Raw genomic sequence first — 13,940 nt, forward strand, 5'->3', positions numbered from 1 at the left:
ACACACCTCTTCCTTCTGTGAGTCCTGTACCCCTGTAGCCCCCCAAGAACCCCCGCCACCACCGCTGCAACCGCTACCAGCCCAGAGCCTAGGGCTCCCAGCCCACCGGAATGGGCACAGTTTCTGTCCCAATCCATGGAAAAACTTTCCCAGAACCTGGTACTGGTTATGCAATGTTGTCCTCCACACCCTTCTGGGCCCTTGGCCGGAACGCAGCCTGATGACATCTCTATAGAGGGTCCTTCTGAGGAAATCCGGGCCCATGCTTCACCGGTTGCAGGGATCAGAAAAAGGGCACACGGCCAGGTGTCTCATGGCCCCTATGGCTCTCCCTCGAGGTTACACAGATCAGGTTCTCCCACACGCTTCATGGCTTCTGAGAAGCCGGAGGAGGGGAAATGCTGTTTGTACCAGGATGATTCCTTGGTTTCAACCTCCCCAGATGATCAAGCTGCGATAGACTCCCTTATTGCAGCAATCAACCAAACTTTGCATGTGGAGGATCCCCCATCCACTACTACTGACCATGCGGTCTCCTTTAAGAGGGCAAAGAAACCTCAAAAAGTTTTTGCTGACCACCCAGAGTTTCAAGATATCCTCACAAGGCAAAGGGGGAAACCTGACAGGCGCTTCGGTATCTGTAAACTCATGGAGTCCTGGTACCCCTTTGGCTTAGCTGCCCCTAAGGGCTGGGCCGATCCACCCTCGGTCGACCCCCCCGGTCTCCCGCCTTGCCGCAAAGATTCTCCTGTCTTTACCCGATGGCTCCTCCATCAAGGACCCGACAGGTGGAGCAGCTCGCTCGCTCTGCCTTTGAGGCCACGGGTTCCTCCCTCGTCATTTTCCTCTGTGTGGGTTGCAAAGGCGATCACGGTCTGGGCAGAATCTCTTAACATTTCGCTTGAGGAAACCCAGGTTCCTCATACCTTCACAGATGTAACAGCTCAAATTGCCGCGGCGGCGGAGTACCTCATGCAGGCCTCCCTTGACGCTGCTACCTGCGCAGCGTTTGCCGCCTCAAATACCATAGCCATCCGTAGAGCCCTCTGGCTCCGACAATGGCGAGCGGACTCTGCCTCCAAGAAGTCTCTCACAGGCCTCCCTTTTTTTCCAGACCGATTGTTTGGCGAACGCCTGGACAAGCTTATTTCTGACACCACGGGAGGAAAGAGTACCTCCCTCCCCCAGCTGAAACCCAGGACGATATTTGCCAGACTTCCACAGTCCTCGTTCCGCTCCTTTCGGAACTCATTTGGTTGGTTGACATCCCGCTCTCCCCTCGCCACTAGCCGCGGGCTACGCAGGGACCGACCTTCTCAGCCCTCCCCGAAGCCCACCTCGTCATGGCAGCCTAGACAGAAACAGTCCAAGACTAGGGAGTCTAGTCCTCAACGATTCACCCCCTCCTGACTCCTTCAGTGCCCCGGAAGACACACTCATTGTCGGGGGTCGACTGCGTTTCTTTCGGCACATCTGGGCTGCCGCCTCAGACGACAAATGGGTGCGAGACCTTGTGTGTTCCAGTTACCACATGGAATTCCGGACCCGACCCCCGGGTCGGTTCTTTCTCTCAAACCCCCCAAAGACTCCAAAACAATGCAAAGCCTTCTTCTAAGCAATCCATTAGCTCCAAACGGCAGGGGTGATAATACCTGTTCCGGAAGACGAGAAGTTTAGGGGCTTTTATTCCAACCTCCTTGTTGTCCCCAAAAAGGATGGGTCAGTTCGACCCATCCTGGACAAATCATCCCCGGTCCCGTCACAATCCATCACCTTCCTGGGCATGTCCCTGGACACCCGCCGGTGCTTGATATCTCTCAGGACAAGGCGATTGGTCTACGACAAGCAGTACGCTGCCTTCTACGTCCTCCGTCTCGCTCTATTCGATTCAGTATGAGGGTACTAGGCAGGATGGTGGCGGCTATGGAGGCAGTGCCCTTTGCTCACCTGCACCTCCGCCCACTGCAGCTAGCACTTCTAGCTGCCTGGGACAAGAGCCCCTTCTCCCTGGACAAACATCTTCACCTGACGCCTTCAGTCAGGTATGCACTCCGCTGGTGGCTTTGACCCTCATCCCTATCAAAGGGGAGATCTTTTCTTCCAGTGAACTGGCTGGTCCTGACCATTGACACCAGCCTCCTAGGCTGGGGAGCAGTGTACCGGCACCACACTGCTCAAGAACGTTGGACGCCCCAGGAGTCTTCCCTACCCATAAACATCCTGGAAATCCGCGCGATCTTCCTTGCGCTCAGGGCGTTCCACCCTCTGCTAGCGGATCGTCAGATTCGAGTCCAATCAGACAATGCGACAGTTGTAGCCTAGATCAATCGGCAGGGGGGCACCCGCAGCAAAGCAGCTTATCTCGAGGCCCACAGGATCCTAAGCTGGGCCGAATCGACAGGGTCAGTGATATCAGCAGTACACATACCGGGAGTAGGGAACTGGGCGGCGGACTTTCTAAGTCGCCAAGGCCTGGCCGCCGGAGAGTGGTCTCTCCACCCAGAAGTGTTCCTACACATCTGCACTCGCTGGGGTACACCAGACGTGGATCTAATGGCCTCACGGTTGAACGCAAAGGTACCCGCGTTCATAGCCAGGTCACGCGACCCGCAGTCCTATCGGCGCGGACGCTCTAGTCTGCTCCCGCGACCCGCAGTCCTATCGGCGCGGACGCTCTAGTCTGCTCCTGGCGCCACTTCCGCCTGCCTTACATATTTCCACCTGCCTTACATATTTCCACCTCTGCCCCTGCTGCCACGAGTAATCAGGAAGATCAAGGCAGAGGGAGTCCAGGTGATACTGATATTACCGGACTGGCCCAGGCGCGCCTGGTACGCCGAATTATTACAAAGGCTCACAGACGCACCGTGGCGCCTTCCAGACATTCCAGACTTGCTGACCCAAGGGCCCATTTCCCATCAGAACTCCAGAGCCCTGAAGCTGACGGCATGGCCATTGAGACCTGGGTATTAACAAGAGCGGGATTCTCCCCCGCGTTTTTTTCCACCATGATCAGCGCCCGAAAGCCTGCTTCAGCCCGTATTTACCACCGTACGTGGAAGACCTTCCTTTCATGGTGCAGGAAAACTAACGTCCAGCCTATGCCTCTGGCGATCCCCAGAATTCTCGATTTTCTGCAGTCAGGCTTGCAAGCGGGGTTGGCTCTCAGCTCCCTTAAGGGGCAGGTCTCAGTGCTCTCAATCTATCAATGCCGCCTAGCTTGAAAACCGCAAGTCAAGACTTTCCTCCAGGGCGTTTCCCATCTACAGTCAGGGCCAGAAATATTTGGACAGTGACACAAGTTTTGTTATTTTAGCTGTTTACAAAAACATGTTCAGAAATACAATTATATATATAATATGGGCTGAAAGTGCACACTCCCAGCTGCAATATGAGAGTTTTCACATCCAAATCGGAGAAAGGGTTCAGGAATCATAGCTCTGTAATGCATTGCCTCCTCTTTTTCAAGGGACCAAAAATAATTGGACAAGTGACTCTAAGGGCTGCAATTAACTCTGAAGGTGTCTCCCTCGTTAACCTGTAATCAATGAAGTAGTTAAAAGGTCTGGGGTTGATTACAGGTGTGTGGTTTTGCATTTGGAAGCTGTTGCTGTGACCAGACAACATGCGGTCTATGGAACTCTCAATTGAGGTGAAGCAGAACATCCTGAGGCTGAAAAAAAAGAAAAAATCCATCAGAGAGATAGCAGACATGCTTGGAGTAGCAAAATCAACAGTCGGGTACATTCTGAGAAAAAAGGAATTGACTGGTGAGCTTGGGAACTCAAAAAGGCCTGGGCGTCCACGAATGACAACAGTGGTGGATGATCGCCGCATACTTTCTTTGGTGAAGAAGAACCCGTTCACAACATCAACTGAAGTCCAGAACACTCAGTGAAGTAGGTGTATCTGTCTCTAAGTCAACAGTAAAGAGAAGACTCCATGAAAGTAAATACAAAGGGTTCACATCTAGATGCAAACCATTCATCAATTCCAAAAATAAACAGGCCAGAATTAAATTTGCTGAAAAACACCTCATGAAGCCAGCTCAGTTCTGGAAAAGTATTCTATGGACAGATGAGACAAAGATCAACCTGTACCAGAATGATGGGAAGAAAAAAGTTTGGAGAAGAAAGGGAACGGCACATGATCCAAGGCACACCACATCCTCTGTAAAACATGGTGGATGCAACGTGATGGCATGGGCATGCATGGCTTTCAATGGCACTGGGTCACTTGTGTTTATTGATGACATAACAGCAGACAAGAGTAGCCGGATGAATTCTGAAATGTACCGGGATATACTTTCACCCCAGATTCAGCCAAATGCCGCAAAGTTGATCGGACGGCGCTTCATAGTACAGATGGACAATGACCCCAAGCATACAGCCAAAGCTACCCAGGAGTTCATGAGTGCAAAAAAGTGGAACCTTCTGCAATGGCCAAGTCAATAACCAGATCTTAACCCAATTGAGCATGCATTTCACTTGCTCAAATCCAGACTTAAGACGGAAAGACCCACAAACAAGCAAGACCTGAAGGCTGCGGCTGTAAAGGCCTGGCAAAGCATTAAGGAGGAAACCCAGCGTTTGGTGATGTCCATGGGTTCCAGACTTAAGGCAGTGATTGCCTCCAAAGGATTCGCAACAAAATATTGAAAATATAAATATTTTGTTTGGGTTTGGTTTATTTGTCCAATTACTTTTGACCTCCTAAAATGTGGAGTGTTTGTAAAGAAATGTGTACAATTCCTACAATTTCTATCAGATATTTTTGTTCAAACCTTCAAATTAAACGTTACAATCTGCACTTGAATTCTGTTGTAGAGGTTTCATTTCAAATCCAATGTGGTGGCATGCAGAGCCCAACTCACGAAAATTGTGTCACTGTCCAAATATTTCTGGACCTAACTGTAGTTCCCCCGTACAAACGGCCGCTGGACCCATGGGACCTCAATCTCGTTCTGGACTGTCTCCAGAGGTCCCCCTTTGAACCTCTTAAGGAATCCTCTCTTGGTCTTCTGTCCTGGAAGGTAACATTCCTGGTGGCGATTACGTCCATCAGACGGGTTTTGGAATTGGCAACACTCTCCTGCCGTGAGCCTTTTTTGATCTTTCACCAGGACAAGGTGGTTCTACGCCCCCTTCTGGATTTTCTTCCGAAGGTTCTTTACCCGTTAAATTTGAACGAGGACATTGTTCTGCCTTCCTTTTGTCCACACCCAGTTCATAGGGTGGAAAGGTGTCTGCATTCGTTAGACCTCGTGAGGGCCCTCCGGTATTACGTATCTAGGACAGCCCCCTTTAGGAAAACTGACTCTTTGTTCGTCATTCCTGAGGGGTATAGGAAGGGACAGGCAGCTCCAAAGGCAACTCTGGCTTGCTGGATTCGTTCTGCGATCCAGGAAGTCTACCGCTTGCAACTCAAGCCCATTCCTAGTGGGCTGCGGGCTCATTCCACGCGAGCAGTTGGCGCTTCTTGGGCCATTAGGCATCAGGTTTCAGTGGAACAGGTGTGTAAGGCTGTAACCTGGTCTAGCCTACATACTTTTTTAAAGCATTACAGAGTCCATACCCAGGCTTCAGCTGAGGCAAACCTGGGTAGAAAAATTCTGCAAACGGCAGTAGAGCACCTCTCTCAGTAGGCGCTCCGGGCTGTCTGGGACTGGTTCCTAGTCCTTGGGTTGTGTTGTCTTTCTTTTATTTTGCCCACCCATGGACTGCTTTAGGACGTCCCATGGTCCTGTGTCCCCCAATGAGGCGTCAAGAGAAAAACGGATTTTTATGTACTCACCGTAAAATCGTTTTCTCTTAGCCATCATTGGGGGACACAGGACCCTCCCTGTTGCCCTGTTGGACCTTGGTTCTCTCAGTACCTTATTTTGTTATGATTCTTTTACTCATGTTCCTCCGTTAGGATACGTTCTTACTACTTTTTCTCCTACTGTTTGTGCACTATAAAACTGAGGTTGCCTGGTTCGGCCAGGGGGTGTATACTGCAGAGGAGTCTTTTGCATCTACTTAGTGTCCTCTTATGGATAAGCAGCATAACACCCAAGGTCCTGTGTCCCCCAATGATGGCTAAGAGAAAACGATTTTATGGTGAGTACACAAAAATCCGTTTTTCCTGATGAACACATTTGTAGATCTCTAGTACTGTATTATTTCTTTCAATGCTTGTTTTTCAGACTGTTAATTTTTGCTGTTTTCTTTCTTTCTGGTGTCTTTTCTGGGAAAACTGAGAAATTGAAGACTTTTTGCTTTGTGGAAATCAAGAAGTTGATTCCATTTTGGGAGGGATTGATTTATACCTTCAGGCCACTTCTGTGGGTTTCTTTTGGGATTGGTGGCTGTCCGAGATACACATGTTTTATAACGCTATCATCATCTGTCCAGAATGGAGCGGCTCGTGTGGGATGACGTCACCGGGAGTAAAACCTCCATGCAGAGCTCAGAGCAGGAAGCAGCACCGCAGACTCAACACTTGAGTTCTAATGATGACTCATACAGGGAAGAGATTTTCTGTTTCTACATAGAGCTAGCCTACATACAGCTAGTCTGTTTTTAAATACAATATCAAGGAACAAATGTAAAACACAAGCATTAATAATTTATAATTTGGTGACTGCAATATATTGAGGATAAATCCTTTGATGGGAGTGCTTCTTTAAAGTAAACCTGTCAGGTCCAAAATGACTTCTAAACTAGAAGCAGCAACGTGTGGGCTTAAAATCCCTCCCTAACCATTCCAGTGTGATGACTGTGTAAAATGAAAGTGTAAAAATAGGTATATAACTTATATTATTCCTATCCTAATTATCGCTGGGACTAGTTGTAATGGCGTTGTTTCGCCCCATCTAGTCTGCCCTCTTTCTGTGGTATCACGCATGATATCATGGTTTCCATGAGCCGAAATCACCACCTGCTCATGTGTGTGTCTCATGCCCGCAGCTTCCTGAGGCGGGTGTAGGCTTCACATCTTCACAAGCGCACTGCACATGATTGAAAGCGCAGGAGACTTCAGATCAGTCACAGTGAAATCTGCAAAGTTTTTTCTCAGCTATTATTTATTTTGCTGTGGCTTTAAAGCAGAAGATTACAGTCTTCTAGATATATCATATATCATTCTGCCTACATAAACATACAAAGCCTGCAGAAGTTCACAGAAGTGACTTTTGTCATTACACGGCCACTGATGCAACCAGTGTCACATTTAATATTTTTCTCTGCATGAGTCCCAAGAAATGCTGGTGGTGTGTTTTTTTTTTTTGGCATAGTGCATAAGTTGTGTGACTTTCTTAGCATGGGGGCTTGCAGATGTAGACGCCTCAAAGAGCTGAACCAGAAATGTCTCAGCTTCCTCATGTAGCACTATAATGGCTGTGCTTTGTCAGGAGTATGAAAAGGTGCGGGAATACTCCATGCAGACTTCTCACACTTCAGTCTGACAAAAGGGACTTTCCTGATGAACAGATTTGTAGATCTCTAGTGTCTTTCAGTGTTTGCTTTCCAGACCGATAGTTTTTGCTGTTTTCTTTCTTTCTGATGACTTTCTCTAGAAAGAATGAAAAATTGCAGACTTTTGGCTTTGGGAAAATCAAGAAGTTGATTCCATTTTGGGGGATTGAATTAAACCTGCAGGCTACTTCTATGGGTTTCCTTTGGGACTGGTAGCTGTCCAAGTTACTCATGATTTAAAACGCCATCATCGTCTATCCAGAATAGAGCGGCCCATGTGTGGGATGACGTCACCAGAAGGAACAGAGCTCACAGTAGGAAGCAGCAGTCCACCCTCTTTTCAGTTCTAATGACGACTCATGCAGAGTAAAGAGACTTCCTGTTTTTATATAGAGCTTAAAATGATTCATCTAGTCCATTTTTAATCATGTGATGTCAGAGAACCAATAGAAAACGGAAGAATTTATAATATGGTGTCTGCATATATTGAGGATAAATCCTTTGATGGGAGTGCTTCTTTAAAGTGAACCTGTCAGGTCCGAAATGCTTTCTAAACTAGAAGCAGCAACATGTGGGCTACAAAATAAACCATCCCTGTGTGATTTTAGTGTGTAGAATCAGAGTATTAAAAAAGAGTTTATAACTTACATTATTCCTATGCTAATTAGCGCTGGGACTAGTCACAAGGGGGTTGTTTCGCCCCGACTAGTCTGACCTTTTTCTGTGGTATCACGCCCCTGTGGCGTGATACCATGGTTTCCATGAGCCAAAGTGTTACGGTTGCTGCGAGCACTGGAGACTATGTCCAGATTTCTTGCTACTGCACATGTGCGAGCGCTGGAGACTAAGTCCAGATTTCTTGCTACTGCACATGTGCGAGCGCTGGAGACTAAGTCCAGATTTCTTGCTACTGCACATGTGCGAGCGCTGGAGACTAAGTCCAGATTTCTTGCTACTGCACATGTGCGAGCGCCGGAGACTAAGTCCAATCTTGGAGCCATTGCACATGTGCGGGTGACATCATCGCTGACACGAGGTCACATGTCTCTGACACCTTCTATGCCGATTGGTCGCTGGTCATGTGCTTGTGACGTCTTGCTCGGTGATAGGCCAGCATGACGTCACTCCTGTCGTTCTGGCAGCGGATTGGCTCTGGTGTCCTCCATCTTGGATGAGGCACAGAGTCTATATAAGACCCTGACACACGCCGCATGGTGCTCAGTCCTCTTGGTTCATGCATATGAGTAGACGCTCTGTGCGCGTTCCTCTAGGCATTCCTCTGTCTATGCTAGGTGAGCGCTACCGGCAGGGTAGCGTTCTTATACCTTACAGCTTCGGCTGCTGTCCGTATCCTTACCTCTTAGGGGAGCGGACATAGGCAGGTGCCTGAGGCACATGGTCTGGCTGGGCCTTGTGATTCTACTCGTAGGTGGACGTTGCCGCTAGGGTAACGTTCCTTATACTGCGTCTGGCAGTTGTTCGTATCCTCGCACACTAGGGGAGCGAACAGAGGTAGGAGCTTTGTGCGGCTTACGCTGCTGTTCGTCTCTTTTGCACCACTAGAAGAGCGGACCTAGGCAGGTGCCATATCTAGTGGTTCGTGTCCTCGCACACTAGTGGAGCGAACGCAGGTAGGAGCTTTGTGCGGCTTATGCTGCTGTTCGTCTCTTTTGCACCACTAGAAGAGCGGACCTAGGTAGGTGCCATTTCGCACACATTGCCTTTGTCTCTGTGATTATTAACAGAGATCATTCCACACACCCTCCAAGTAAGGGAGGAATTGCTTTACTTACTTATTATATTTACTTACTTATTATATCCTTCTGTGAGTTAACAGAGGTATTGCACTCTGCCATAGTCTGCAGCAAAGTCTTTGCACGGTGGACCCTGACTGTCTGATACTCCTTTCGGTTATTATCAGACAGCCCCCCGTAACATTAGGACTGAGCCAAGGGTCTGGCAGTTATGGCAGAATATCAGCAGTTACACCGTTACATACAAGTACTTGAGTCACGGCTCAAGAGTATAGAGGATAAACCTCAGACCATGGTGACATCTGCACATGATCCTCGACTTGCTCTGCCAAACAGATATTCTGGCGATGCCAGATCATGTCGTGGTTTCATTAGTCAGTGTCAGATACACCTAGAGGTCAACTCTTCTCGCTTCTCTACGGAGAGGTCCAGAGTAGGCTTTATCATCTCCTTACTTCAGGACAAAGCCTTAGAATGGGCGACTCCCCTATGGGAGCGCTCTGATGTGGTTACTCTGAGACATCAAGACTTTCTTGATGCTCTTAAGGCGGTATTCATGGGTCCGCAGGTTACCCATGATGCGGCCCTGAGACTGTTAGATCTATCTCAGGGTTCGTTATCCACTAGTTCTTATGCCATTGCTTTTAGAACTCTGGTGGCAGAACTAGATTGGCCAGAGAAGGTGTTGATTCCTATCTTCTGGAGAGGGTTGGCAGGCTATGTCAAGGATGCCCTTGCTACTCGTGAGGTCCCTGCTTCTCTGGAGGACTTGATCACAGTAGCAACGAGGATCGATGTACGCCATAAGGAACGTAGACTCGAGGTCTCTTCCTCACGCCCTAAGCATCGGGCTATTCCAGTTGTTGAGGGTCCACTACCATCTTCCTCAGCATCTGAAACATCTCCCACTCCTATGGAGTTAGGTCATACGTTCTCCAGACTACGCAAGTCTGGTCCTCCTATATGTTACGTATGTCGTCAGGCTGGGCACTATGCCAACAAGTGTCCTAGTCGTCAGGGAAACTCCCTGGCCTAGTAACCATTAGAGGGGGGTTACTAGAGACGTCTTCTGCACCCTCTAAGTGTTGTATCCCAGGTCAGCTCTCGTTATCTGAGAATACATGGCCTATTATGGCTTTTGTGGATTCCGGAGCTGACGGGATTTTTGTGTCCTCAGGATTTGTAAAGGGACACAATATTCCCTCTATCATGTTAGAGGCGCCTATTCCTGTCCGTGTTGTTAATGGAACTATGTTGTCTGACTCCATTACATTGAGGACAGTTCCCTTGCGCCTTTCCCTGTCTCAGGGTCACATAGAGGAGATTTCTTTTCTTGTTTTGCCTGAGGGTATAGACGACGTCCTTCTGGGTCTTCCATGGCTTCGGACTCATGCTCCTCACATTGACTGGGAGTCTGACAGTATTATTAGTTGGGGTTCGAAATGTCAGTCCCGATGTCTTCCCTTACCACCTAAGGTCGTTGCGGTTGCATCAACTGATCTCTCTCCCATACCTACACCCTATTTGGATTTCGCTGATGTGTTCTCCAAACAGGGTGCTGAGGTTCTTCCACCCCATAGGCCGTATGACTGTGCCATAGACCTTATCCCAGGTTCGGTTCCACCTAAAGGCAGGGTTTACCCCCTGTCGATACCTGAGTCGTAGGCCATGTCGACCTATATAAGAGAGAGTTTAGAGAAGGGGTTCATTCGTAAGTCTGTCTCTCCCGCGGGAGCTGGGTTTTTCTTTGTTCGGAAGAAAGAGGGTGATTTGCGTCCCTGCATAGATTACAGGGGTCTCAACGCAATCACAATAAAGAACAAATACCCATTACCTTTAATTTCGGAGCTCTTTGACAGACTGAGAGGAGCTCAAGTTTTTACGAAGTTGGATCTGCGGGGTGCGTATAACTTGGTACGAATTCGAAAGGGTGACGAATGGAAGACCGCTTTTAACACCCGAGACGGTCACTATGAATACCTCGTCATGCCTTTTGGGTTATGTAATGCACCCGCAGTATTTCAGGACTTCGTAAACGATGTGTTCAGGGATTTACTGTTATCCTCAGTAGTGGTGTATCTAGACGACATCCTGATTTTTTCTCCTGATCTGGAGACTCATCGTCAGGATGTCGTTCGTGTCCTTTCCCGTTTAAGGGAGCACTCATTGTTTGCTAAACTCGAGAAATGTGTATTCGAGCAGTCCTCATTGCCTTTTTTGGGTTACATTATCTCACAAGAGGGTCTGGCTATGGATCCTGCGAAGCTCTCTGCTGTCCTGCAATGGTCCGAACCCCATTTTTCTACTTTTGTGGCCCCTTTGGTGGCCTTGACTAAGAAAGGTGCTAATCCCAAAGCCTGGTCTACTGAGACATCTCAGGCTTTTGAGGCAGTAAAAAGACACTTTTCAACTGCTCCCGTTCTTCAAAGACCCGATGAGAATAAGCCCTTCCTCTTAGAGGTTGATGCCTCTTCAGTGGGTGCTGGTGCGGTCTTGTATCAAAAGAACGGTGCAGGTAGAAAAAGGCCGTGTTTCTTCTTTGCTAAAACCTTTTCACCGGCAGAGAGAAACTATACCATTGGGGATAGGGAACTGCTCGCCTTGAGATTAGCCTTGGAGGAGTGGCGTCACTTGCTGGAAGGAGCGAAACATCCTTTCCAGGTCTATACAGACCATAAGAATCTGACGTACTTACAAACCGCTCAGCGTCTGAATCCTCGCCAAGCCCGCTGGTCCTTGTTTTTCTCCCGCTTTAACTTCTCCATCAACTATCTGTCTGGGAGTAAGAATAATAAGGCAGACGCCCTGTCTCGCTCTATGCTTTCTACCCAGGAAGAGATTGACGAACCTCGTCTTATCCTTCCCTCCAGGGTTTTTCATACGCTCTCCCCTGTGACGTTAGACCAAATCCCACCGGGCAAGACCTTTGTTCCGCCTGATCGACAGAATGATATACTGTCATGGGCCCACACCTCAAAGGTGGGTGGGCATTTTGGTATTAGGCGGACACGAGAGTTACTGGAGAGGTGGTATTGGTGGCCACACTTAGCCAGCCACGTCAAGAGATATGTCGGTTCCTGCTACTCGTGTGCTCGCAACCGTCCATTACGGCAGAGACCGGCTGGGCTCTTGCATCCTTTACCAGTGCCAGATAGACCATGGGAGGTGGTAGGCATGGACTTTGTGGGTGATCTTCCATGTTCACAGGGACATAGATTTGTGTGGGTCATTACGGACCATTTCTCCCGGATGGTTCATCTCGTACCGTTATCGAGAATCCCATCTTCCAGGGTACTAGCCAAACTATTCCTCAAGCATGTCTTTAGGCTTCACGGGATGCCAGATCGTATCATTTGTGATAGAGGCCCGCAATTTACTTCCCGTTTCTGGCGAGATCTTTGTAGCCTTCTGCAAATTGAGTTGAATCTCTCTTCGGCATACCATCCGGAGACCAATGGTTTGGTTGAACGTACCAATCAATCTATGATTATATACCTTCGACACTTTGTTGCTGAGAACCACGATAACTGGTCCTCCCTCCTACCCTGGGCAGAATTTGCCCTTAACAATTCGCTGGCTGAGGCCACTGGGCAGACACCGTTCGTACTCAATAATGGGCAACACCCTAGGGTACCGGTACCGTTTCCCGCTGCTGCACCTCCTCCTCTTGTGGCCGACTGGGCAACTAATGCCAGAGAGGTTTGGGATCGGACTCAAGAGTCGATCCAAGCAGCTAAGGACCGTATGAAGACGGTGTCCGATCGGTTTCGTCGCCCGGCTCCTGTCTTTTCTCCAGGGGACTTTGTGTGGCTCTCTGCAAAACACGTGAGACTTAGAGTGAGCTCTGTCAAATTTGCTCCTCGCTTCCTTGGTCCTTATGAGGTTCTTCGACAGGTAAATCCTGTAGTCTATCAATTGAAGTTACCTGTCCATCTTAGGATTCATGACAAATTCCATGTCTCACTGCTAAAGCCGGCTATTTTACCTCACGCTCGTGAAGTGCACTCTCCTGCCTCTGATTCCTCTTGCTCTAGCTATGAGGTCCGAGCCATAGTTGGTTCTAAGATGGTTAGAGGGCGCAGGTTCTTCTTGATAGATTGGGAGGGCTATGGCCCGGAACATCGCTCTTGGGAGCCTGAGGAGGCTGTCCATGCTCCCGACTTAGTTGCCGATTACCTGCGTCGCCGGGAGGGGGGCCCTTGAGGGGGAGGTACTGTTACGGTTGCTGCGAGCACTGGAGACTATGTCCAGATTTCTTGCTACTGCACATGTGCGAGTGCTGGAGACTAAGTCCAGATTTCTTGCTACTGCACATGTGCGAGCGCTGGAGACTAAGTCCAGATTTCTTGCTACTGCACATGTGCGAGCGCTGGAGACTAAGTCCAGATTTCTTGCTACTGCACATGTGCGAGCGCCGGAGACTAAGTCCAATCTTGGAGCCATTGCACATGTGCGGGTGACATCATCGCTGACACGAGGTCACATGTCTCTGACACCTTCTATGCCGATTGGTCGCTGGTCATGTGCTTGTGACGTCTTGCTCGGTGATAGGCCAGCATGACGTCACTCCTGTCGTTCTGGCAGCGGATTGGCTCTGGTGTCCTCCATCTTGGATGAGGCACAGAGTCTATATAAGACCCTGACACACGCCGCATGGTGCTCAGTCCTCTTGGTTCATGCATATGAGTAGACGCTCTGTGCGCGTTCCTCTAGGCATTCCTCTGTCTAT

General features: G+C 48.9%; 1 protein-coding gene across 1 annotated transcript in view; it reads right to left on the reverse strand.

Annotated features, from left to right (window-relative positions):
- FAM177B (family with sequence similarity 177 member B) overlaps positions 1-13,940 on the reverse strand; it is an 85,693-nt gene that overhangs the window by 36,780 nt on the left and 34,973 nt on the right. The gene's annotated exons all lie outside the window — the stretch shown is intronic.

The sequence above is a fragment of the Anomaloglossus baeobatrachus genome, chromosome 3, assembly GCF_048569485.1.
Source record: "Anomaloglossus baeobatrachus isolate aAnoBae1 chromosome 3, aAnoBae1.hap1, whole genome shotgun sequence".
Classification (NCBI taxonomy): Eukaryota; Metazoa; Chordata; class Amphibia; order Anura; family Aromobatidae; genus Anomaloglossus; species Anomaloglossus baeobatrachus.